The sequence below is a fragment of the Bos grunniens genome, chromosome 27, assembly GCF_055505025.1.
Source record: "Bos grunniens cultivar Pamir isolate PY7600 chromosome 27, Bosgru_T2T1.0, whole genome shotgun sequence".
Classification (NCBI taxonomy): domain Eukaryota; kingdom Metazoa; phylum Chordata; class Mammalia; order Artiodactyla; family Bovidae; genus Bos; species Bos grunniens.
Window position 1 is genome coordinate 38965740 of NC_141191.1, and position 27780 is coordinate 38993519.

Below are 27780 nucleotides of genomic sequence, written 5' to 3' on the forward strand. Positions count from 1 at the left end.
ACCACAGTGTAACTCTAAAAACACTCCACTGAGACTCTGATGGTACTTCATTAACAGTTAAAAGAAAGAATGAGAACAGTTACTTTCTTTGGATAAAAGTACATATTCCAAAGGAAATCCTGGAACAAAGTCCCTTCAACTGCTGAAGATGACATTACAGACTTTTCTGTTATAATTGCAATGAATTTGGACAGCAAATTTCTCTTCTGCTCAATAAAAAGACTTCAGTTAAAAAAAAAAAAAAGTTTCCTTCCAAAAATAGACCAAGCCCTCAGTTCTATTTTCCCATCTTACATTCTTTTCCTACTAAATGTACCCTGAAACATTTCCTTTCATTGTTGGCACCTTGGGTTGTTGGGATTTAAAATCGGACAATACACAGCAACAAAGAAGTCTTTAAATAAAGCTTTCCAAATGGAAAAAGGCATCTAAGGGTATGCCTTCCCCTGGGCCCAGAGGATGGAGCCCTGATGCCTAGGAGCATTAGAACTGTTTCATTAAAATCGACATTCCCAGGGCTGGGGAGGGAATATACATGTTAATTGATAAAGGAATTCCTGCCAGGCTGTGTGTTATAAGCAAGTTATTTGGCATGAAGTCAGCGTCTTGTGAATTAAAACACACTTTGAACCAAGCCAGGTGATTCAGACGTAATTAAAATGATTCTACATTAAAATCTTTAGTTTTCCTCAGTCCAAACTTAAGTTGGCAATGACTTGTTGAATTAAGAGCAGTTGAGCTAGGGAATTTCCTGACCTTTGGTTAATTCTGATCCCTAACCCAATCTTCTAGAGGATAATTTCAATTACTTTTTCAAAGGCTTCCTCTTAAATTTATTTTATTTTTTAAGGGCTTCTCTTTAGACATGGGTCTATTTTTAGGCACCAAATCCTCCTTTAACAAAAACTACCTACACATTTCACAAAATTACATTTGACACTCCCATTACATCTGTACATAAACCTGTAGCTCACAGTAGGTATATCAGGAGTCCAATTTCAACATTTTCCCCCTCTAAGAGTTAGGTCACCACTGAAAATAAAGCTCAATGACACATCTTTCCATTAATCAAATATTTCAACAGATAAAGTATGCAACAATGCACGGATTGCTTTTGCAAAGATAAAAATAGTAAGAATCAAATACTTTCTCTTGGGAAAATCAAGTGAGGCAGGTTTCCTGTAGTGAGATATGTTTAAGGAAAAACCTTTGGCCACCCTTCTTAGCAGCCTCTAAAGCACTCAGCCCAGAGTTCCCCGTTTTCCCAAGAGATAAAATGACAATGGACAGCAACATGAGGGAGACCTTAGGGCGAAAAGAACAATGAGAAATCCGAAAGATTCAGCCGGTACTTACAAGAACTTTCAAAGGAAGTGGGGACTGCAATCCTTCAGAGACCGCTCTCCGGATCGCCAACACAGTCTGAGTCTAAAATAGGCTTCTCCCACACTGGCCGAGAAGTCACATTTCAGCTTACTAACTTCTACTCGGGTAGACAGTTTTACAACTCATAGAACAAACCCCTGGCTAAAATTAACCGCACCGGCGCAGCCCGCAGGAACTCGCTGATCCGCATCATACGCGCCGGGATTTATTCACTGGGACAACATCGGTGTCCTCTTAATGGGAGCTCCCGCCAAGGGGCGTGCCCTGCGAACAATACAGAGCATCGTGATTATGCTAATTACTGAATGGGTCCCCCGGTGCTATCTCCTTCCTCGCTGTTTTCACAAGTGCCGGCCCACGGAGAGGGCGAGCTCTTTTTCAGCACAGGCACTCACTGGATTTTTCAGCTCTTTCAAATCAGACAAAACTTTGGCAACAAGGTGGCAGTGCTGTGTGCTCTTCACAAGAAAAAAAAAAAAAAAAAGTCAAGGGACATTCAGTCAGATTATTTACACAGCACGATCAGACCTGGTACTGTTGTTTGGTCTGCTTAAGTTGTGTTTGACTCTTTTGTGACTCCCGTGGCCTGCAGCCTGCCAGGCTCCTCTGTCCATGTGATTTCCCCAGGCAAGCATACTGGAGTGGGTTGCCATTTCCTTCTCCAGGGGATCTTCCCTATCCAGAGATGGAACCCGTGTCTCCTGAACTGGCAGAGCCATCAGGGATGCCCAGATCTGGTCCTACATAAAACTGACCAGGCATCCAAGACACAGACCAATAAGTCTATCAACAAAGAACCTTAAACAAGTGTTTTTTCTCGCTACATAATGAACGAATTTATTTGCTCTCTGGCTTTGTCTTCTGCACCTCCCAAGGAGTTGCTATGAGGATTCAGGTTTACTAATAGACTACAGCTGAGAATAAACATCTCAAATATTCGCAAAAGCCATCATCCTTAGCAAGAAGCATTTTGAAGTGCATTTAACTGCCTGGCTGGCTAGAACTGGTCAACTGTCCTTTATAGGTGGCAGACCGTCTATAAATCCTATTGAAGCTCAAGTTGACAGTTAAAGACCCCAAGTACACAGCTGATATTCAAAAGAAAAGTAGAGGTGACTCGGAACTTTCTTTGAAAAATACAAACTGCCTCAGTAAGCACAGGCTGGGCCAAGGACACCAGACTCCTTAGTATCTACTCAAGATGGTTCACACTAGCTTGTTGTGGATATTTTAGTTCTTATATTTTGCTCTTATTGGCTATTTCATGAGAGATATCAAGGCATGAACATCAATCAAATCTCCAAACATCTCTGGGAGATGTCATTTTTCCATTTTGTTTTTTAAACATTTGGGCAAACAGGGAAATTCAACAGCTTGTTCCACGCTTTTCGCTAAGTCAACACGGGATTATTCCACCCCGCCTCCTAACCACTCCACGGCACGTCTTCCATACTAACTATTTAGCTATAATCCTGCAAATCTTGTCAGAGCTGTTTGTTTTTCTAATTTTAAAATGTCATATGCAGTTTAGATTTCAGCAGATTTATTTTGCTCAGCTCCCCAAATCCCAGGTCAACTGTGGTACAGGCAGGTGGCGCGGAACTGCAAGACCTGACCCTGTCCTTACAAAGCACCGGCACAGGTGGCACGCCACCCAAAGCGGTGAACGGCTTGGTTTTCACTGGCATGAGCACAATCCCGCTTCTGGCTGTTTACAAAAACTGTGGGCTGCCAGGCCGGTTGTTTCCACCCCCAGAGCCCAGCTTTAGGCAGCGGAAGCCAGGACTTGCTCACCCCCCATGAGATGGTAGCTGCGCCCATCAACCGCCCCAACCCAAGTCCCTGCAGTGGGGCACCCCACCCTGAGCCCAGAGGAAAGAAGTTGGTACTTATCAAAGATGACTGACCTTGGATGAATACGATCAATTCTCTGGGATCCACAGCGAACTTACTCTGGAATTCTCAACAGCAAAGGAGGACATCGTGAGGCTATTTTCGATACAGTGATCCTTAACTTACTATGTCAGAGTGCAGTCAAAGAGCTTCTAAGCCAAACAGTACTTCTTCCCTCAACAAACAAAAAAGCCAATACACCATAAGCACCTATGCATTGAATCTGGCATCAGAGAGAAACAAGGGAGTGGATCCCACGTCCTGACGCTGAAGGCAGGGGACGCTGGGCAGTGCTCCAGTTCTTCACATGTCAAGTATGATGAGTATGACTACACTGTTTCTTTCAACAGTGGCCACACCTGTCCCAAGATCCGAGAACTGAAACATTCCAAAGTAAACAGTGTATCTTCCAGTGTCCATGAGTCACCCTCGGTTCCCTTTTTGTTAGCGAGAAGAATGTAGGAGTCAACTGTACTCTGTCCCGGGCATACCTATGACAGGAGAGAGAAATCTCTGGGCATCGTTTAAAAGTAAGGAAAAGCCTTCCTGTTCGAGGTCACACACTGTGGGGCGGGTGTGGGGGAGGGAGGCAGAGCCGCGCCAGTGAGGGGAGGTGATCTGTGGGTCTCCAGTCCAGCAGATCCAAGAAATCAAAACAAAAACTCAAGTTAATGAACTGACCTGGATAAGGACCCGCTGGAGCAAGCTACTTCTATAATTCAAAAATTTCCAGTCACGTTAAAAAAAGTAAAAATAAACAGGTGAAATTAATTTTAATAATTTTCTAAATTGAACTCCATATATCCAAGATACGGTCATTTCAACATGTCACAAAGATAGCACACCTGAAACTAACCCACAACATCGTAAATCAATTATACTCCAATATAAAACATTAAAAAGAAAACAGATAGTGAATAGAAAAACTGCCAATGAGAGGGTGGGAGAAAGGGAAAGCTGAGGAACTCAGACAAACTGAGATGGGAGGAAGATGACTTAGAAAAGAGAAAGAAAGGGCTAAGAGGAGGGCAGACGGAGGAGACAGAAAGCAGAACAGAGCCCGTCCCTGGGCACGGAGTCCACGTATGGGACCGGGTAACAAGCACTGGAACGCTCCCACCCTGGGACCCAGTGCTGAGGACACAGAAGACGGGAAAGACAAGGCCTCTGCGCCGTCCAGGAGCGCACGTCTGAGGGAGACGGACAGACCGCCACTCCCCACCCACCACACACACGGTTCCTGCGACCCTGAAGACGCGCAGCTCTGTGCTGCGTACTAGGGGAGCACACGAGACGGGGGCACAGTTTCATTCTTAAATGATGGTTATTTCTCATGAACGTAAATTAACTTTTATTCACGTACAGTTGACTTACAGTGTGTGTGTGTCAGGTGTTCAGCAACGTGGTTCAGTTACAACATATTCTCTTTCAGATTCTCTTCCCACATAGGATATTAGACGATATTGGGCGTAGTTCTCTGTGCTAATATATAGCAGGTCTCTGTCCTCTATTTTGTATATATATGTATATATTTATATGGTATGTACATGCTACTCCCAAAGTCCTGATTTATCCCTCTCCCCTAAAATTTTAAATATATGTTTTAGGCTATCTCAGGATTCTGCATTTTATTTTGAAATCTCCAAGAGTCACAGAGAGATTAATTATTCTAACATATTTTTAAAAAGGACATCTGGAACCAGCAGGAACGTCTCCTCTCTGAGGTAGGCATCATCTTCAAATTAAACCTGGTGATTTAGTCCAACTAGTGAAGGACAGGGTGGGAAAGAAGCAGAAAAGGGGGAAAATTCATATTTCATGGTCACCAGTTTTTCAGACGGAGAAGGCAATGGCACCCCACTCCAGCACTCTTGCCTGGAAAATCCCATGGATGGAGGAGCCTGGTAGGCTGCAGTCGCTCAGAGTCAGACACGACTGAGCGACTTCACTTTCACTTTTCACTCTCATGCATTGGAGAAGGAAATGGCAACCCACTCCAGTGTTCTTGCCTGGAGAATCCCAGGGACAGGGGAGCCTGGTGGGCTGCCATCTATGGGGTTGCACAGAGTCGGACATGACTGAAGTGACTCAGCAGCAGCAGCAGCAGTTTTTCAGAGGATGGCATGAAGGGTACTCAATGGCTTCGTGCTCAAAAAAAAAAAAAAAAACAAACCTAAAAACCATCACCAGTCCACTGGGGAGAAAGAAAGATCTGAGTTCAAAAGGCAGCTCCTAACCCACCCGCTTGATCTTGGGCACCACTCTGACCTTGGGCAATTCAGCTGACCTGTGTGAGTCCACTTCCCCGCCTGCCCCGTAAAACAGGGGCAGTGATGCGACATCAAGGGGCAGCAAGGACTCCAGCCTCCGGCACCCGCCGGGCACACGCTCCCAGTAAACTGCAGCCTTTACACCCACAGCCCCCGACTGGGACGTTACTGAGGGAGGGTGAGAGGCTTCCTGCTTTGACGGTTCAAAGCTTCAAAGAATAAAAGGTTGAAATGGGCTCCAAATGATCGTGACGTGCTGCAGGGAAGCCAGGGCCTGTAAACTTGGATCTGAAAACTCTGCGGCCTGGGCAGCCGGCTTAGGTGTCCTCCACCCCAGCAGCGTGTGCTGGGGGCCGAGGGCTGGCTCAGAGCCGAGGGACACTGAGCGACTGTTAGCACAAGTTCCATGTCCGGGCAATGGGATGGCAATACCCTCCTGTCAGCTCCCACTTCCCTGGACCCACACCCCGGGGGAGCCCCGGCCCACACTGACTCAGCTTGGTCTGCAGGGCAACAGCAAGCATAAGCCAGAGACTTTAGTGCAGGCCCAGGGTCGAGGAGCCGGCCTCCACTCCGGCTGCACTTCAGGGCACCAAGACCACCCCTGGACGCCCACCTAACCTTCTGAGGGTAAGACTACGTGGGGCACAGACCTGCCATCTGCACTGAAGCCCCACCACAGCCAGCCCGACGATGGCCCCCACAGGCTCGGAGGCCACCCCAGGCCAGGCGGCCCCAGCCAGGCTGCCAGCTGACTTCAGAGACCAACTGGCTAGCTCCATCCAACCAGAAGAGTCACCCGGGTGACCCACGGAACCGTGAGACTTTAGGCTTGCTTTTCCCAGCTGCTAGAATTAGGAGGCCTGTTACACAGTGAAAGCTCACAGATACACAATCTTCAAACGGTCTGTAAACAGTCCATCCCCTTACTTTCCAATGAAACCCTCTCAGACTAATCTGTGTCTATCTTACTCTTAAAAACCCACAATTCTCCTTTTTAAAAAACCCACAGTTCTGATTACTACAATTACTTTGTCTTATCCACCAGCAGGTTACTCAAACTAAAATGAAACAGTGATACAGTCTGAATGTGAAACTGCTAAAATGGTTAAGTTTAAGCTTTATTTGTTTCATCCTATAATTAGAAACAAATATGGGGTTGGTTAAAAAGTTCATTCAGGTTTTTCTGTGTCCTTTTATAGGGAAACCAGAACAAACTTTGGGGCCAAACTAATCTATGTGGTCTTCAATGCTACAGCTCTCCACTAAAGAAATGACTTCTCGGGCTTCCCTGGTGACTCCGTGGTAAAAAAAAAAAAATCTGCCTGCCAATGTAGGAGACCCAGGTTCGATCCCTGGTCTGGGAAGATCCCATATGCCGAGGTGCAGCTAAGCCCTCACACCGCAACTACTGACCCTGCCGAAGCCCTAGAGCTGGAGCCGCAGCTCCTGAAGCCCGCGCTCGGCAACACGAGAAGCCACAACAATGAGAAGGCCACGCATTGCAACTAAAGAAAGCCCGTGTGCAGCCACGAAGACCCAGGACAGCCGCAGATGAATAAACAAATAAAAACAGGTTTTTAAAAGATGATTCTCTATCCTGGCCTACAGACTGATTACATGGGTATAGTTCATGGCTGTTCAGTTCAGTTGCTCAGTCCTGTCCGACTCTTTGCGACCCCATGGACTGCAGCACACCACGTTCACGGCTCTTCAGTCCATCTTAACATTTCAGAAATGGATCAAGAGTACCATTTACGCACATGTGAGCAGAGAAAATGGATTCAAAGCATAAACCACTTTTTCTTCTGCACTTTCTGTAAGCTAAAAATATATATACACATAGTAGCCAGTTCTTCAAGACAGTTCTTTTTTAAGACTTTGAAAAACAGCTAATTCTGCATAGTTTATAACAATTGTATCAGGATTATAAAAATAAAGGCAGCATTATTACTGCTGCTGTTTAAATACTTATTTTAGACAGTTGATCTTTTCAAGTATCCTTAGAAGTCCACGAGGAAAATTTATCCTCACCATGCATTCCTAAGAGTCATCCATTTAACAGACACTTGCTAAACAACTGCTTCCTGCCATTCCAAAACTCCCAAGCATTAACGAGATTTAAACAAACGGCGGGATGCCCAAGATGGTAGCACAACATGGTATCAGCAACAGTGCTGCCTCCAAGAGGCTTATAATCCGATAGAAGACACAACGGCACATATATAAACTTTCTACCATAGAGGAGGGTAATCAGTAAGCATCCCAAAGGGTAAAAATCCACCAGGAATCTTCTGGTGGGGTTAGTCAAGAAAGGCACCTTGGAGAAAGTAACATGTGAATTTGCCTGCTGATAAGCTTTCAACAAAAGAGTCCGAAATGCAGTACTTGGATGCAATCTCAAAAACGACAGAATGATCTCTGTTCATTTCCAAGGCAAACCATCCAATATCACAGTAATCCAAGTCTATGCCCCAACCAGTAACGCTGAAGAAGCTGAAGTTGAACGGTTCTATGAAGACCTACAAGACCTTTTAGAACTAACACCCAAAAAAGATGTCGTTTTCATTATAGGGGACTGGAATGCAAAAGTAGGAAGTCAAGAAACACCTGGGGTAACAGGCAAATTTGGCCTTGGAATACGGAATGAAGCAGGGCAAAGACTAATAGAGTTTTGCCAAGAAAATGCACTGGTCATAACAAATACCCACTTCCAACAACACAAGAGAAGACTCTATACATGGACATCACCAGATGGTCAACACTGAAATCAGATTGATTATATTCTTTGCAGCCAAAGATGGAGAAGCTCTATACAGTCAGCAAAAACAAGACCAGGGGCTGACTGTGGCTCAGACCATGAACTCCTTATTGCCAAATTCAGACTGAAATTGAAGAAAGTAGGAAAAACCACTAGACCATTCAGGTATGACCTAAATCAAATCCCTTATGATTATACAGTGGAAGTGAGAAATAGATTTAAGGGACTAGATCTAATAGATAGAGTGCCTGATGAACTATGGAATGAGGTTCGTGACATTGTACAGGAGACAGGGATCAAGAACATTCCCATGGAAAAGAAACGCACAAAAGCAAAATGGCTGTCTGGAGAGGCCTTACAAATAGCTGTGAAAACAAGAGAAGCAAAAAGCAAAGGAGAAAAGGAAAGATATAAATATCTGAATGCAGAGTGCCAAAGAATAACAAGAAGAGATAAGAAAGCCTTCTTCAGTGATCAATGCAAAGAAATAGAGGAAAACAACAGAATGGGAAAGACTAGGGATCTCTTCATGAAAATCAGAGATACCAAAGGAACATTTCATGCAAAGATGGGCTCGATAAAGGACAGAAATGGTATGGACCTAACAGAAGCAGAAGATATTAAGAAGAGATGGCAAGAATATACAGAAGAACTGTACAAAAAAGATCTCCACGACCCAGATAATCACGATGGTGTGATCACTGACCTAGAGCCAGACATCCTGGAATATGAAGTCAAGTGGGCCTTAGAAAGCATCCCTACAAACAAAGCTAGTGGAGGTGATGGAATTCCAGTTTAGCTATTCCAAATCCTGAAAGATGATGCCGTGAAAGTGCTGCACTCAATATGCCAGCAAATTTGGAAAACTCAGCAGTGGCCACAGGACTGGAAAAGGTCAGTTTTCATTCCAATCCTAAAGAAAGGCAATGCCAAAGAATGCTCAAACTACCGCACAACTGCACTCATCTCACACGCTAGTAAAGTAATGCTCAAAATTCTCCAAGCCAGGCTTCAGCAATATGTGAACCGTAACTCCCTGATGTTCAAGCTGGTTTTAGAAAAGGCAGAGGAACCAGAAATCAAATTGCCAACATCCGCTGGATCATGGAAAAAGCAAGAGGGTTCCAGAAAAACCTCTATTTCTGCTTCATTGACTATGCTAAAGCCTTTGACTGTGTGGATCACAATAAACTGTGGAAAATTCTGAAAGAGATGGGAATACCAGACCACCTGACCTGCCTCTTGAGAAATCTGTATGCAGGTCAGGAAGCAACAGTTAGAACTGGACATGGAACAACAGACTGGTTCCAAATAGGAAAAGGAGTTCATCAAGGCTGTATATTGTTACCCTGTTTATTTAACTTATATGCAGAGTACATCATGAGAAACGCTGGACTGGAAGAAACACAAGCTGGAATCAAGATTGCCAGGAGAAATCTCAATAACCTCAGATATGAAGATGACACTACCCTTATGGCAGAAAGTGAAGAGGAACTAAAAAGCCTCTTGATGAAAGTGAAAGAAGAGAGTGAAAAAGTTGGCTTAAAGCTCAACATTCAGAAAACGAAGATCATGGCATCTGGTCCCATCACTTCATGGGAAATAGATGGGGAAACGGTGGAAACAGTGTCAGACTTTATTTTTCTGGGCTCCAAAATCACTGCAGATGATGACTACAGCCATGAAATTAAAAGACGCTTACTCCTTGGAAGGAAAGTTATGACCAACCTAGACAGCATATTCAAAAGTAAAGACATTACTTTGCCAACAAAGGTCCGTCTAGTCAAGACTATGGTTTTTCCTGTGGTCATGTATGGATGTGAGAGTTGGACTGTGAAGAAGGCTGAGCGCCCAAGAGTTGATGCTTTTGAACTGTGGTGTTGGAGAAGACTCTTGAGAGTCCCTTGGACTGCAAGGAGATCCAACCAGTCCATTCTGAAGGAGATCAGCCCTGGGATTTCTTTGGAAGGAATGATGCTAAAGCTGAAACTCCAGTACTTTGGCCACCTCATGGGAAGAGTTGACTCATTGGAAAAGACTCTGATGCTGGGAGGGATTGGGGGCAGGAGAAGGGGACGACACAGGATGAGATGGCTGGATGGCATCATTGACTCAATGGACGTGAATCTCAGTGAACTCCGGGAGTTGGTGATGGACAGGGAGGCCTGGCGTGCTGCGATTCATGGAGTCGCAAACAGTCGGACACGACTGAACGACTGATCTAAGCTTTCAACATCGAAAGAAGTGGAAAGAACATTATACAGAACCAACAACATGTGCAAAGTCGGAAGAAAAGGAACGCTGTGATGGATGTCTGTACCATATATGTCTGGAAAACAGGTTTAAGCTCTGTCAATTAACAGCTGTTTAGACCACTGATAAAGTTGCTTCCTTTCTCCAAATCAATGCTGAAAAGTGTCCAATGAGAGTATGGAGTCCAGAGCAAGACTGCCCAGGCTTCTTCTAGTTTCATCACTTCTAGTTTCTAGTTGTTGACTCTGGGCAATTAATTCTCTCTCTGTGCCTCAGTTTCATCATCTTTAAAGTGGGTATAACAATATACAAACTCCATAGGGAGACTATGAAGATTAGATGGGTTTATATTTGTAAAGAATGCAGAACAGTGCCTGTTGCGTAATATGTAAGAGAAGTCACTCAGTTGTGTCCGACTCTTTGTGACCCCGTGGACTGTAGCCTACCAGGCTCCTCCGTCCATGGGATTTTCCAGGCAAGGGTACTGGAGTGGGTTGCCATTTCCTTCTCCGAACATTCTGTTAAATAAACAAACTCACATGTTTATGCATACATAGCAAGATAGGTAGACAGATGTGCATGAATATAGAAATACAGACATAGCTGTATTATCAAGGACAGAACCTGGTATGTACTAGATGCTGCTGCTGCTGCTAAGTCGCCCCAGTCGTGTCCAACTCTGTGTGACCCCATAGATGGCAGCCCACCAGGCTCCCCTGTCCCTGGGATTCTCCAGGCAAGAACACTGGAGTGGGTTGCCATTGCCTTCTCCAAAGCATGAAAGTGAAAAGTGAAAGTGAAGTCGCTCAGTCATGTCCAACTCCAGCGACCCCATGGACTGCAGCCCACCAGGCTCCTCCATCCATGGGATTTTCCGGGCAAGAGCACTGGAGTGGGGTGCCATTGCCTTCTCTGGTACTAGATGCTAGACTCATATGTATATAATTTTCCCTTTGAAGTTCACACTGTACTAGAGCACAGGGTCATATATGCCCCAATATTAGTGTCCACTCAGTTAAAAGATTAGAGACTGTCCTTCCCTCTTTCTCTTGAGGCAACAATTCTGCCTGGGAGACGCCAGGCTTACTAAACTGCTAGATAGACATAGCATGGCTGTCAGATTCAAACAAAGCTGCACTAATGTCTCATGTAATAAAAACACTTTCAATGGAAAAACAAGCATAGGCTTATTAAGGACCGTCTGACCTCTATAACTTATTAGCATTCAAGCTAATGCAAAACAAGAAACCTTAAATATACTGCAATCTAAGATTTCAGGGAGGAAACAAAAGCCCTGAAAAACAAGATTTTAAGCCACGTGACTCAAAAGGTGGGTTAACAAAATCCTAATTCCAGTCTAATTTGGCTTCAAGTAGTTATATATCCAAACTGAAAATTTTTTAACTAAAGTTTTATTACATGAATCTAGTAAATATGAAGCTGAATTTCCCGTTTTTAAGATGAAAATACTAAAGACAGTTGACAGATTATACTAAAAGTACTTGAAAATATTCTGCTACATTGAAATAAGTAAACATTTCCTGCAATCTTACACTATTTGCTTTAGAGACCTCTTTTTCACAGATAATGTATAGGCAAAAACTTCACCTACCACAAATCAAACTGCCCTGGTGAAGAGACTTTGAATTAACAAGTTATGCTGAACCACTAATAATAAATGCCCCCTTCTCAGTTTATTCTATCCAATTATAGGAAAATTGTTAAGAATTGGGCAACAAGCTATTAACTTCCAAAATCTTTTGGTAAGTGATCAGTTAATATTTATTTCTGTTCTTTCAATCCACAAGCAATTAAATTTGTTTCAGAAGCATCTACAACTTTTTTAGAGTTTTTTTTACCCTACTTTCTAACTTGAAATTCAAGACTATCTGAGGACTGTAGGTTGTAGGCAAGTTCTTTAATAAGAGTTACCCTTCTGGGTTCATTTGAATCCCAACTTCACTACCTGCTAACTGAGCCACCACAGGCAAGTTAACAGACTGTTGTAAAAGTGAGTTAATGCACATATAACACTCAGAATGGTAGTTGGCACAGATTTGTAAAAATACATATTTTACCTACCTAAAATAATAAGGAAGGGGAAATTGTGTTTGAACCACCTGTACATAGTAGAGAATCTATCCTACTTTGGGACTCAAATTTTAAGTTTTAGAGGAAATTTGCAGGGTAAAGCTGAAAGGACCCTCATCAACAGCAGCCCACAGCCACAATGTTTTACAAACAGTAATTTCGAGTAAGTGCTCAGGGCTCCTATATTCTATTCTCAAGCCGCCCAGCCCTCCTAAAATGCCCGTGTGTGGGGAAACACAACACTTGGTACCAGTTTACCAAGAGAGCTGGGAAATCAAGAATTTACTTTCTGATTTTTAATATTTTTGTTGTAAATGGACGCAGTCCATTCCCAACCAGACACACTGAGAAGTGGTCACTTTGGCAATAACTGGTTCAAAATCAACCGCAAATTACAGGAGCTGAAATATCTGTAAGAGATTCTAACTTCACTTGGCTACAAGAATCCAGGAGGTAGTTGGTTTCTCTAGGGGGAGCGGAGGCTATGTCTTGAGATAGATGTACGTGATTTTGTCTCAACCTCCGTATATTTCATTTTAACAAACGCTCCCATGAAGGCTCATTTTTCAAAATACCAGCGATAATCAAAGAAGGACTAACAACTCAGTTCCCAGAACTGTAACAGCCCAGTAATTATAATAATCCAAGGGGCTGTTCTCTGAAACACAGAGACCAGCTTCTTTACAGAGACCCTGGTTCACACAAGGAAGGGTGGACAAGCAGTACTGGGGTATCTGTGGTTATTGCAGACTGTGAAACAGGAGACAATTACCCATTTTAGACCTTAATGCTCACATTGTAAGACTTGGTCTGTTCTTTTTCTTGACATTCTATTCCTGTCTCTCCAATTGCCAGGAGAGGGAACATCACCCAATTCTTTGAGTCAGATCTGTTTTTTAAAAAAGGCTCCTAAAAAAATAACTAAAAGTTAATCTTTTCAGTTTCACTACTTAAGATCTTTTCATGTAAACTACACTGAAAGGAAGAATTCTTGATAAACCCAGATTCTTTAAGGCTTAACATGGGGAACACAGCCAATATTTTATAATAAGTATAAAGGGAACAAAGCCTTTAAAAGTTGTGAATTGCTATACTGTAGACCTGTTACTTATAAAACATTGTACAACTATACTTTAACATTAAAAAGTAAAAAATAAACCCTCTTTTTAAATAAGATGATGGACACATGAAAGAGCAGCATATTAATAAATTCCAACCAATACTTTGATTTTGAATAAGAAAATTTTTGTTCTCATTATTAAACTCTAAAATATGATACAGGATTACAGGATAATCAACAGCAAGTTAGACAAAGAGTATGCTAGTTGTTCATACACAGCATACCAGAAATACATGCAAATCATGACATCAGACTACTTACTGTTCTTTGTGTAAGTGTTAAACAAGCCGTCTCTTCTCCTAAGCGTGGAGTGGTGGGCCAGTGTTGAGTAAAATAATTAGGATAAAACCTCAAACATCCCCCTGCACAATATCCAAAAGAGTCTCTCTGAGATTATTTACGAAAAGTAATCTCTTTCAAAATTTAACTAATCCTGGCCACTGAAGAAAAGGACAAATCAGTCAAATTTAAATTATGATTCTTTAGAATGTGTTGGACAATTCTGAGACACACTGAGAAAAAAGTATTAAAAATAGCCAAGAGAAGGCAGCAGCTAAAACACAAAGGCCAGAGGTGAGATCAAAATTAGAAACGTACAATGTCTGGAGGGCTGTCCATATAAGGGTATCTTTAAATCAGTAATAAGTTGGGACCATCCACTGGGCAAAATAAACAGCTGCCATCATCGAAGTGGCTGACTCCATCTCTCATTCAGAAATCTCTAGACCATCTCAGAAGACAAATATGACATGACTTTATGCTCAATGGTGTTTGGGGCTATTCTCAAAGCTGGTCTCGACTTTCCCAGTCCCACATGAGAAACACATATACATGCATCTTTCCTTTTGACAAAAGTATGAAAACGCAACAGTAGAGGGGATTTCCCTGGCCTTCCAGTGACTGAGACTTCACCTTCCACGAGCGTGATGCGGGTTTGATCCCTGGTCTGGGGACTGGGATGCCACGTGCTTCCCAGCCGAAAAAAAAAAAAACAAACCCGAAACCATAAAACAGAGGCAGTGTTGTAGCAAATTCAAAGCAATATTAGAGGATAAAATGTCTGCTAAGCCTTCCTCACCGCATCTGCTAGACTATATTTTACTACACTCCCCAACCCCATAAATTTCCTGATCCCCGGAGTGGGCTGCTGTTTCCCTCTTTCATTTACTTATTTGTCAGACTCTCAGGGAGCTTCTTAAGCTGGTGCCAAGCCCAACAGAGATGAAATAAATAAGGATCTTACCTTCTAGGAGTTCAGTGCGGTATGGCAGACAGACACAGAAATAACTAACATAGCGTAAGGCCTATGTAACAGGAATTTGCACAAGAAGGCTTGCGACTGTCTCTGGCATTGAGGGGAGGGTAAAGGACCAGGCAGAGAAAAAGCAGAAGGCATTTGAGGCAGAGCGATCAGGACAGGCAAAAGTTCAGAGTCTGTTCTGAGAACAGCAAGAACTATGGCTTCTAAATTCTCTCTGAAACTGTTTTTTATTTCATAGTTTGATTAATTCTCTATATTAAACTAAATATGAAGGAAAAAAAAAGAACTATGTGCCCGGAGTGTAAGTGACAGGATGTGAACGGGGGAAGAGGCAGAAGATTAGGCTGGAAAAAGCAATGGCTGAGGTCCCTGCGGGCCACGCGAACTCTCATCAGCGCACTGTCCTGCCGCCCTGAGGCTCTCAACTCCCGCTACACGTCAAAATCTCCGGGGAAACTTTAAGACAGAATTGATGTCTGGTATTTGCTAGTATCAATTAATTGGTCAAGATGGGGACTGGGCACTGGTGTTTTTAAAAGTCTTCTCACGTTATTCTAGCATATGGTCGGGGTGAGAACTACAGGCAACAGGGAGTCAACACAACCAAACAAGCAGGATGAGGATGCAAGAACAAGGAAAAAAGAGAAAAAGCTAACTGAGCAGTAGAGTGCAGAGCAGACCAGAGGGACTCCCCTGGTGGTCCACTGGTTAAGACGCCACACTTCTAACACAGAGGGCATGGGTTCAATTCCTGGTCAGGAAACTAGATCCCACATACCATGGGGTGAGTCCAACAAATAAAAATGAAAAAATAAATAAGTAAATAATATTCTAAAATTAAAAAATAAAAGAGTAGATCAGAGGCACAGAGACCAGGGGAGGAATGTCCATTTACAGGTTCCCGAATATAGACAAAGAGGAGTCTACGCCAGTAGTTAGTATTAACCTTTTCTGGGTCACCAACCTGTGTGAAAGTGAGTGGTAAAAGTTAAAAGCCTTAAAAAAAGAAAAGCTAAAAGCCTTTTCCTAAGGAAAAATGCACACGTCAAAAAATGTACAAATAATTTCGAGGGGTTATGAACCTCTTTTGAGTAGTGGATTCAAGTGAAGAAATCCTGACCCTAAACAAGGTGACTAGAAAGGGAAGAGGAGAAGGCAATGGCACCCCACTCCAGTACTCTTGCCTGGAAAATCCCATGGACGGAGAAGCCTGGTGGGCTGCAGTCCATGGGGTCGCTAGGAGTTGGACACGACTGAGACTTCGCTTTCACTTTTCACTTTCATGCATTGGAGAAGGCAATGGCAACCCATTCCACTGTTCTTGCCTGGAGAATCCCAGGGATGGCGGAGCCTGGTGGGCTGCCGTCTATGGGGTCACACAGTCGGACACGACTGAAGCGACTTAGCAGCAGCAGCAGCAAGAGGAGAGAGACTTGAGGTAGAATCAACAGCACTGATGACTCCCAGGTGAAGGGAAGGAAGAGGGATTCAGGCTGACGCCCCCACTTCCAGCTTGAGAGTTGTAAGTGATCAACTTACTTAAATGTCAGGAACGACACTAAGCGGTAACGTGTATTCATCTCAGTGAGTCTTCCCAGTTCTAGAAGATGAATTGCCATCTTATTCATCACTGAAGAAGCTGAGACTGAGAGATATTAAGGAGCCTGTCCAAGGTCAGGCAGTGTGAAGTGGTGGAGTGGGAATTCAATCCCAGAGAGTAAGCCTCCAGAGCCCCCAGCATGCCTGGTGAGTGGGCCTCATTCATTAAAATAGAGGAGACAGGAGGACAGAGCAGAAGTAGGTTCAGCAGAAGAGGAGGAAGGGGCAGGGGATGGAATATACACACTACCTTTAGATATGCTACGTTCAAGATGGTACAAGATGTATCAATGACATTATCTGCTGAATCAGGAAAAAACAGAAAGAAAGGAGCTCAAGGCGGGTACGGTGGAAGACACAGCCATAGAATAGGGAGCTCCCTAAACACGTGCTAGGCCCCAGCACGTGCTCCGCTCAGCAGGTGTAAGTGCTATCCTTACCTGTCTCTGCAAGTGAGCAAACAAGACTTGGGAGAGCAGGGTTGCCAAGCCAGCAGGTGGCACAGCCCACCCCCTAACCTAACATCTCTGGCACCAGATAAAGGAGTGGAAACCATGGTCCTAAGTGGCAGCAGCTCCCACTCTGCTCTAAAACCACTAGTGTGAGATACAGGGTTTTTTTTTTTTCTTTCATAACTTTATATAAAAAAACTTGACAATATCTATTTCCACCAGCTAAAGGATTCTGACACTGTTTCAATTGTTTGAGCGATCATAAGAGATATCTGCGTCTCAGCCAGGTGAAGTATCAGAGCTACACTTCCGCAGGGCAGCGTGCAGACTCAGACGCAGGCCTGTGTAGACAACAAGCATGACACAAATTCCGCACAGAGCGATTATCATCCGAGTCAGGATTCAGAACAATTAGCCCAATGCAGATAAGTGTCCTGTGTTCCCGGAGGCCACGATGAAGCCAGGAAGTGGTGAAATTTCCTTTTTTACTCTTTTTGTAGCATGAAAAGAATGTGGCTTTTCTCCTCTCTAAAGAAACAAAAATAAACCCTTAAACCATACACTACAAGTCTAGACTAGTTACTTCAGGTTTAACAGTGGAATAATTTATGCACTGCACGTTTCAGATAAAAACCTGTTACAGTTCAACATTTCGGCACCTTTAAAAATACCTGTACTGGCAGTCACATAGCCTTTGAGTTAAAAGCATCAAAAAAGTACTTTACAAGAGCCTGCAACATTATCCTAGGATTTTCTCCTGTTCAGGTACCCGAGAGAAGAAATACGATGATCCAATGAAGAGTACTGAAGTCCTACAGCACAACCTCTCACTCACAGCAAGATTCCTTCCAAAGCCCCGGTCCTGGTCGCCCATCACTAGGCTTGAAGTCGTGACTTTCCAGGGCCCCACCCCATCCCTGGAGGCCTCTCACTAGGTGCTTGTGCTCCGTGCTGTGCTTAGTCGCTCAGTTATGTCCGACTCTTTGAAACCCCATGGGCTGTAGCCCACCAGGCTCCTCTGTCCACTGGGATTCTCCAGGCAAGAATACTGGAGTGGGTTGCCATGCCCTCCTCCAGGGGAATCTTCCCAACCTAGGCATTGAACCCAAGTCTCCCGCATTCCAGGCGGATTCTTAACCAGTTGAGCCACCAGGGAAGCCCTCACTAGAGCTCAGATCGAGTCAAAATCCTTTGCCTTGTAATGTCCATTCATCAAATATTTACCGAGCACCTGAGATCCACAGCACAAGCTCTGCAAACCACCTTCTGGTCCTGGCAGTCCTTGATCCGTGCTGCTCTCTCACACCCTCTCCCTCTGCTCCAATAATAAACTCCCCCCCGACCACGGGGGGATCCTCAATGACTCCACTTCTCAGCCCATCAATGTCTCCCCGCTCTGCTAGTGTCTCACCGAAGCGTGGGTCACAGGCGTCAACACAACCACCAGGTGTGGTCTAGGATCTGTTTTTAGCAGCTGCATGACAGAGAGGCTTGCAGAAGCCTGTGGTCAGATAAATCTAGCTGATCTCAGGTGCGTGTGAGCCAATGCTCGACTCCTGCAGATGCTTCCTCTTGCTGATTTTATTTAGAACGCTGCCACAAGCTATCCAGATGACTCTGAATCGAGTCTGCTCTGTATGGCATTAGTCATCTCTCCTAGGTTGATGTCATCTGGAAAGTTAGATAAACTTCTCTCAATCCAGTCTTTACAGAAAGAGGACACTGTGATTTAAATCTGCTATCAATGGAAACTCAAAAGTTCCCTGTGGTCCCCAAGATCCCTTTATAGAATCTTGAGGCTCAGAACTACCATCTGATTTTATCCATTTTCAGCCTTTCTTGAGGGAACAGCTTTGCTGAAAATTTGATGAAAGCCATCACAAGGATTTGTTGTTCAGCCACTCAGTTGGGTCAGACTCTTTGCAACCCCATGGACTGCAGCACGCCAGGCTTCCCTGTCCTTTCCTATCTCCTGGAGCTTGCTCAAACTCATGTCCATCTAGTAGGTGATGCCACTCAACCATCTTGTCCTCTGTTGTCCCCTTCTCCTGCCTTCAATCTTTCCCAGCATCAGGGTCTTTCCCAGTGTGTCGGCTCTTCGCATCAGGAGACCAAAGTACTGGAGTTTCAGCTTCAGCATCAGTCCTTCCAAAGACACCCAGGACTGATCACCTTTAGAACGGACTGGTTGGATATCCTTACAGTCCAAGGGACTCTCGGGAGTCTTCTCCAGCACCACAGTTCAAAGCAGCAGTTCTTTGGCGCTCAGCTTCTTTATGGTCCAACTCTCACATCCGTACTCAACTGCTGGAAAAGCCATAGCTTTGACCAGACAGACCACTGTCGGCAAAGTGATGTCACATGAACACAGTTTTGCAATCAACATCAGATGGTTCCAGGACCTCCATGAAGCCCATCCATTGGCCTGTTGAGGTAAAACCTTAGGAATTCTAGAAGCTATGAAAAATACCTATGATCATTAGCATCCATTCAGTGCCATTTCTAAAATAACTGATTATCTAATGCCCAACAATGCCCTGAAGAAGCCAATTAACTGGAATTCAGTTCAGTTCAGTTCAGTCACTCAGTCGTGTCCGACTCTCTGCGACCCCACGAATTGCAGCACGCCAGGCCTCCCTGTCCATCACCAACTCCCAGAGTTCACTCAGACTCACGTCCATTGAGTCACTGATGCCATCCACCCATCTCATCCTCTGTCATCCCCTTCTCCTCCTGCCCCCAATCCCTCCCAGCATCAGAGTCTTTTCCAATGAGTCAACTCTTCGCACGAGGTGGCCAAAGTACTGGAGTTTCAGCTTTAGCATCATTCCTTCCAAAGAAATCCCAGGGCTGATCTCCTTCAGAATGGACTGGTTGGATCTCCTTGCAGTCCAAGAGTCTTCTCCAACACCACAGTTCAAAAGCATCAACTCTTGGGCGCTCAGCCTTCTTCACAGTCCAACTCTCACATCCATACATGACCACAGGAAAAACCATAGTCTTGACTAGACGGACCTTTGTTGGCAAAGTAATGTCTCTGCTTTTGAATCAACTGACCTTAATTCACTAGTTCTATCAGAGAAGATATACAGAAACTAAGAAGTCTGAGGAAAACCAAACCACAGGTTCTAAGAATACTTTAGACACAAAAGTTATACATACAAAGATACGTGTTGCAACACTGTTTATAGTGGAAAAAAGGAGGGGCCATCTTGAATATCCATCCACAGGGAAACGGCTGAATAAATTATATATGTTTAAAATGTTATTAATTTTTTGAAAACAAGAGTTAGATCTATTGATCTGGAGAAATAGCCACAATCTATTATGGAGGAAAAGAAAGCTTTAGAATAATGTATCGAGTATGGTTCCAAATAGGAAAAGGAGTATGTCAAGGCTGTATATTGTCACCCTGCTTATTTAACTTATGTGCAGAGTACATCACGAGAAACACTGGGCTGGAAGAAGCACAAGCTGGAATCAATATTGCCGGGAGAAATATCAATAACCTCAGATATGCAGATGACACCACCTTATGGCAGAAAGTGAAGAGGAACTAAAAAGCCTCTTGATGAAAGTGAAAGAGGAGAGTGAAAAAGTTGGCTTAAAGCTCAACATTCAGAAAACTAAGATCATGATATCTGGTCCCATCACTTCATGGGAAATCGATGGGGAAACAGTGGAAAGTGTCAGACTTTATTTTGGGGGGCTCCAAAATCACTGCAGATGGTGATTGCAGCCATGAAATTAAAAGACACTGACTCCTTGGAAGGGAAGTTATGACCAACCTAGATAGCATATTCAAAAGCAGAGACTACTTTGCAAACAAAGGTCCATTTAGTCAAGGCTATGGTTTTTCCAGTGGTCATGTATGGATGTGAGAGTTGGACTGTGAAGAAAGCAGAGAGACGATAAATGGATGCTTTTGAACTGTGGTGTTGGAGAAGACTCTTGAGAGGCCCTTGGACTGCAAGGAGATCCAACCAGTCCATCCTAAAGGAGATCAGTCCTGGGTGTTCATTGGAAGGACTGATGCTAAAGCTGAAACTCCAATACTTTGGCCACCTCATGCGAAGAGTTGACTCATTGGAAAAGACTCTGATGCTGGGAGGGATTGAGGGCAAGAGGAGAAGGGGATGACAGAGGATGAGATGGCTGGATGGCATCACTGACTCGATGGACATGAGTTTGAGTGAACTCTGGGAGTTGGTGATGGACAGGGAGGCCTGGCGTGCTGTGATTCATGGGGTCGCAAAGAGTCGGACACGACTGAGCAACTGAACTGAACTGATAATCCTATTTGAAAAGCAAAAAAAAACAAAAACAAAAACAAAAAAACCCTAACAAATCTTATGTCGTTAAACATACTTTTTTTTAATATAGCAAAAAGTGTAAGAGAATTCGCATCTGTGAACATGGTGGGGAGGAATGGATTTTGTTGTTGTTCATCCCTGCATACTTTCGCTTGTTACAAGCAAATACTGATTCTGCAAAGCAATACATTTCTAAAAGAAAAGAAACGAATAAAGTTAACAACAGGATCTATAAACAGACTCAGCTCTCTCACCCCAACACTTCAGGCAGGTTTTCTAAACCTATTCTCACGTCCCCAAAAGGTCTCCACCCACGGGATGCCTTGGACCAAATCTAACTTCCTTTTAACTTTTCAGTGATGCTGAGTTTCTCACTGTTTTGGGTACTTGATTCACCATCACAGGCATTCTTCTGTTATACTTATGAAAGCTGTGTTGTGTAGATTAAATGTGTCCACAGTCCACAGGTGTGATTTTTTTCACCCTTAGGAAAACTTCCATCTTGGCAGAGACATAAAAGGAATGCAGAATCCACGAGTCTAATATGTGGGAGATGCATGCATGAAGCACAAACACTAGCCCCTTCTAAAGCGAAGACACAAGAGCAGAGACACTGTTGTCTGTTGGCTCAGGGGTTCTCAACCTTGGCTAAACATCAGAATTACCTGGAAGCGTTTTTTTAAAAAAACCAGTGCCTGGGCAGCACATTCAATGATTCTAATTTAATTGGCCTGGTTGTAGGTACTTGTTTCATTCTTAAAGCTAATGAGATAATTCAAACAGAGTTAAGAATCACTGCTTTCTACATTTCATTCTCTTTCCTTTCTTCCACTTTTTTTTACAAAGAACTTTTTATTAGTTACTTTAAGGCTAGAAGATAGTCGTATTTGGAAAAGCCAAAAATGATCAAATCAGTTGACCCTGTCCAATGTCTATAATTCATATCATCCTTATGTGGACTTCTGATGCCCAAATTATTCAGTTCAGTTCAGTCGCTCAGTCGTGTCCAACTCTTTGCGACCCATGAATCGCAGCAACCAGGCCACCCTGTCCATCACCAACTTCTCTTCGCGTGAGGTGGCCAAAGTATTGGAGTTTCAGCTTCAACATCAGTCCCTCCAATGAACACCAAGGACTGATCTCCTGGGTCAAACTCTCACATCCATACATGATTACTGGAAAAACCATAGCCTTGACTAGACGGACCTTTGTTAGCAAAGTAATGTCTCTGCTTTTAAATATGCTATCTAGGTTGGTCATAACTTTCCTTCCAAGGAGTAAGCGTCTTTTAATTTCATGGCTGCAATCACCATCTGCAGTGATTTTGGAGCCCCCCAAAATAAAGTCTGACACTTTCCACTGTTTCCCCATCTATTTCCCATGAAGTGATGGGACCAGATGCCATGATCTTAGTTTTCTGAATGTTGAGCTTTAAGCCAACTTTTTCACTCTCCTCTTTCACTTTCATCAAGAGGCTTTTTAGTTCCTCTTCACTTTCTGCCATAAGGGTGGTGTCGTCTGCATATCTGAGGTTATTGATATTTCTCCCGGCAATCTTGACTCCAGCTTGTGCTTCTTCCAGCCCAGCGTTTCTCATGATGTACTCTGCACATAAGTTAAATAAGCAGGGTGACAATATACCAAATGTGTTAATAAAGTTATTTAAATCCATGGCTATCATCAGTAGAAGCCCTTCACATATCGAAAGAGTATTTGTAGCTTCATCTGAATAATGACTCATCATTTATTATAAACCTTGGAGGCAATGCTTTTATGAAACATCTTAGGACCTCAAACATGATGTTGGAAAGCAAAAACCATCAGCACAGACCTACCGATTATCTGAAATTTTGCCAGACATTAATCGATGATGGACTTGCTGATTTTTTGCGCTAATCTAGAGGTGTTTTTAAAAATTCATCTCTACCACATCACAGAAAATTGAAAACCAGAGAAACCATTATATGAAACATCTCTCCCAGTCAAATTTAGTATCTGAGAACAATAATATACCTGAGAAAACATGTAAATAAAATATGAAAGGGGATTCATTAGCCAAATGAAATATTTATTTAGTACACATTACAGTACAGTAAAAAGAAGACAGGATTCTATACTTTGGACGCATGCCACAATTTATACAGATAGTTTAAAACAAAGGACAATGACAACATATATTACTTTAATTGCCTTTATATATGTGTGGATGGTATTGGGCTTCCCTGGTGGCTCAGAGGTTAAAGTGTCTGCCTGCAATGCGGGAGACCCGGGTTCAATCCCTGGCTCGGGAAGATCCCATGGAGAAGGAAATGGCAACCCACTCCAGTATTCCATCCAGGGATGGTATTAGCATGTATTTTCAAAGACGCTTTCAATAGCCCATCCAAAGAGTTCTGATCAAGGAACTGTATTCCTAAGCATGTGTGAAATGAAAAGTCAGGTCCACACAAAACACCCGCACATGGCTTCTCATGACAGCTTTATTGTAATAGCACCGAACAGCGAACCACCCGAATGTGCTTCCAAAGGACAAATGGTTAGACTGTGGTGCATCCATACCAGGCACCAGTACTAGGCAGTAAAACGGAAGAAACTGCGAGAAGGCATCTCAGGGGCATTATGAGGACTTTAAAAAGCTAATCTCAAAAGGTCACATGTTGCATAATTCCATTTATATAATATTCTCAAAATGATAGAATTATAAAGCCGGACAAGAGATTCGTGGTTACCCAGGGCTGGTGGGCAGAGGGAGAGTTATGAAGGAGTAGCAAGCAGAAAGCCTTGGGTTGACGCGTCAGTTCTATGTCCTGATTGTGGTGGTGGGTTATGCGAATCTACACGTGATGGATCTGATGGAGAAGGGACAGGCTACCCACTCCAGTATTCTTGGGCTTCCCTGGTGGCTCAGCTGGTAAAGAATCCACCCGCAATGTGGGAGACCTGAGTTCAATCCCTGGGTTGGGAAGATCTCCTGGAGAAAGGAAAGGCTACCCACTCCAGTATTCTGGCCTGGAGAAGTCCATGGACTGTATAGTCCATGAGGTTACAAAGAGTCAGACATGACTGAGCGAATTTCAGTTTCACACGTGATGGAACTACACAGAACTACCTACACACACAAATGCATGTGTATAAAATTGGAGACAACAGAGTCAGCTCTGTAGGTTGTACCAGGTACAGAACTACACACACGCAAACTCATGCCTGTAAAACTGGAGACATCCAAGTCAGCGCTGCGGGTTGTACCAAGGTCTGACTTCTGTCTTTGCTCTTGTACTAGCTGCCTTTGTGGGAAACTGGGTGAAGGATACGCAGGACCTCTCTGTATTTTTACAACTTCCTGTGAATCCGTAACCATTTCAAGACAAAAAGTTTAAAATGAATTTGAAGGAAACATAAAGCTTACTTATGATAAACATTTTTCTTAATCTAATTAATGGTAGGTGGCTCAGATGGTAAAGAATCTGCCTGCAGTGCAGGAGACCCATGTTCAATCCTTGGGTTGGGAAGATCCCCTGGAGCAGGGAATGGCAACCCGATCCAGTATTCTTGCCTGGAGAATCCATGGACAGAGGAGCCTGGCGGGCTACAGTCCCACTGTAAGACCTGGGGTCACAAAGAGTTGGTCACAATTGAGCAACTAACAGTTTTACGTTCATAGACAAGTAATGGGAGGTATGTGAGATAGCTGGAGAAGAAAAGATGGCGGGAATACTTACAGAGTATATCTGCAATATCACACGCCAGGCACTACAGCAGATCTTGTCCAGTCAACACTCGGTCCAGTGAGGTGTCTGCTGCTGAAAAGCCTCACTTTCAGATGAGGAAACAGAAAGAGAAGGTAAGAAATACAATTAAGGTCACGCAGCTGGCACGCAGCAATGATATCACAGTTAAGAAAAGACCATCTCAAAGCAAAGAGGATTTTAAGGAAACGAAGAGTCATTACTGCATCAAGAAGGGTTTAAAAGATAGTGTAAAACAGGCAGAGTAGGTGAAATGTTACAGATGTAAAGCTCCCCACATTCACAGCACACTGGGTTGAAACTGCGTCTTCTAAGAATTTAAAACCCACGATAGACATTAGCCCTGGATAACTGGATGCACTCGACCAGAGAAGAATATGAAACTGTGGGTTTTTTTAATTTTCCTTTTAACTTCTACTTAGAAATGAGAAGAAGGGTGATGCTTCTTTAAAAGGTGCTCGATGAATGAAACAGGAGATAAAAGTGAGCCAAAATTCAGAAATACCACAGATAGGAAAACAAAGGTGATTATAACACAGCCAATTCACGGAAGAAAAGGGAAAGTCTGCAATCTTGTCAAAAGACAGGCAAGATAATTTGAATGAGGTTAGCAGAAGACAGGAATCTGTATACAATGACCACAAGGATGAGCAAGATGAGTATTTGTCTGCAATGAAATAGTTTTAAAGACAGTAACACAGTTAGGCTTGGCTTCAGTCTGGCTTAGAAAAAGCAAGAGGAAACTTTCTGCCCTTCATCACTCCATCCATGCAAATAATACAGTGGTAGGGGTGGGGGGAGTGGATGAAGTTTTAAACAAGACTGGCCACAAACTGACAGATAAGGCTGGGGCGACACAGACACGGAGATTAATTCTCAAAGCAGCTTTCGGGACCTCTGGTGCCACCTGCACCACCAGCCCTGATCACATGAAAAAAAAAAAAGCAAAAAGGGAGGCGACAACAGTGATAAACACACCACTGTTTTCCCAGGTCAGGTGAAAATGCTCACTCCTCAGAAATCTGCTTAAGAGAGCCTTAAGAGAAAGTCAGGGACACTGGAAACCTAACACTGGCGGGCCCTTTAACACAGCAACCGGTCCAGGATGACCGAACAACGTTTTCATAAGTACAGTTTTTGAAGACTGCTCATCACAGCATTGTTTACAATGGTGAGAAACCTGATACCTAAATTATCAAAGAGGGATTAAATATATTATGGTATACTCATACAATGGAATGCCAAAGAGGGATTAGATATATTATTGTATTCTTGTACAATGGAATACCGAGCAGCTATGTGAAAAAATGAAGATATTAACTCACAACAACAGGGTATCAGGGCTTCCCTGGTGGTCCCCTGGTTAAGACTAAACCTTTCAATGCAGGGGGATGAGGTTCGATCTCTGGTCAGGGAGCTAAGAGCCTACATGCCTTATGACCAGAAAACAAAACATAAAACAGAAACAATGTTGTAACAAATTCATTAAAGACTTTAAAAATGGTCCATATCAAAAAAAAAAAAAAAGGGTATAGCCAAGGAAGACAGGAACCAACTGAAAGGTCTTCTGATTGGCCACAGGTGGAGCCATTAGAGCAATACGATTGTATCCGATTATAACACCAATATAAATATCCATCAGTCTGCATAGATATAAATCAATGACTGGATAAATGAATAACTGGGAGAGCAGACAAACGCCCTGTGCGGAAGATTCCAAACACCGTGGGGAGATCCCCTGCCCCGCTCCAAGGAGGTGGAGCAGGACCCTGCACTCCTGACGTGGGGGCTGCCTTCTTCCCAAGAGCACTGATGGAAACCAGGGGCAAAGAGGAAGTTCACGGGAGAAGCTGACAAGCACCCCCTCAGCCCCTCAAGGTTAAAGTCACGCAGACAGGAGGTAGCCTTGAAACGATGCCATGAAAACCACGCTCTGCCCCCGTGGGTCTCTCTCCTCCAAACACACAACTCCAGCTGAACCAGGAGGAAAATGCCAGACAGATCCCAGCTGAGGGGCGCGCGACAAAATCTGACCAGTGTGCCCCCCCAGACTGTCCAAGTTATAAAAACCAAGAGACGTCTAGGAGACTGTCCCAGGCAAGAAGAGCCTGAGGAGACGTGAGGACTGAAGCATGAAGTCCTGGTCAGGGTCCTGGAACAGAAAAAGACAAGAGATAAAAATAAGGAAGTCTGAGGAAGCTGGACTTGGCTAATAACGACATACCGATATTGGCTCATTAGTTCTGACAAACACCCCACAGCAAGGTAAGATGTTGATGACGGGGGAAATGGAGAACTCTCTGTACTAGCTTTGCAACAGTCTACAAACCCCAAACTGTTCTAAAATAAAAAGATTCGTTTTAAGAAAATGAAAAAGGACAATGAAGATATATCAACTCATGATGCTGCGGAATGGTGGCCAATATATAATAAATGAAAGACGAGTTACTAAATAGCACGTTATAAAACTATTTTTGCTTAAAAAATACACAAAATATATCTACCTAAAGAAACTAAAGACCTATATATAGAAAACTATAAAACACTGGTGAAAGAAATCAAAGAGGACACTAATAGATGGAGAAATATACCATGTTCATGGATTGGAAGAATCAATATAGTGAAAATGAGTATA

At 43.4% G+C, this 27780-nt stretch overlaps 1 protein-coding gene across 7 annotated transcripts in view; it reads right to left on the reverse strand.

Moving 5' to 3' along the window:
* Nucleotides 1–27780, reverse strand: part of SLC20A2 (solute carrier family 20 member 2) — a 118866-nt gene that overhangs the window by 77596 nt on the left and 13490 nt on the right. The window contains exons 1-2 of one of the 7 annotated variants that reach the window (XM_086380464.1): nucleotides 3294–3576; nucleotides 1357–1650 (exon numbers count right to left, since the gene is read on the reverse strand). The exons of 3 other annotated variants lie outside the window; for them this stretch is intronic. The gene's annotated coding sequence lies outside the window, so the exon portion shown is untranslated. Of the gene's footprint in view, nucleotides 1–1356; nucleotides 1651–3293; nucleotides 3842–27780 lie in introns of those variants that run through there. 3 more of the 7 variants (XM_086380466.1, XM_086380468.1, XM_086380467.1) reach the window with 3 other exon arrangements.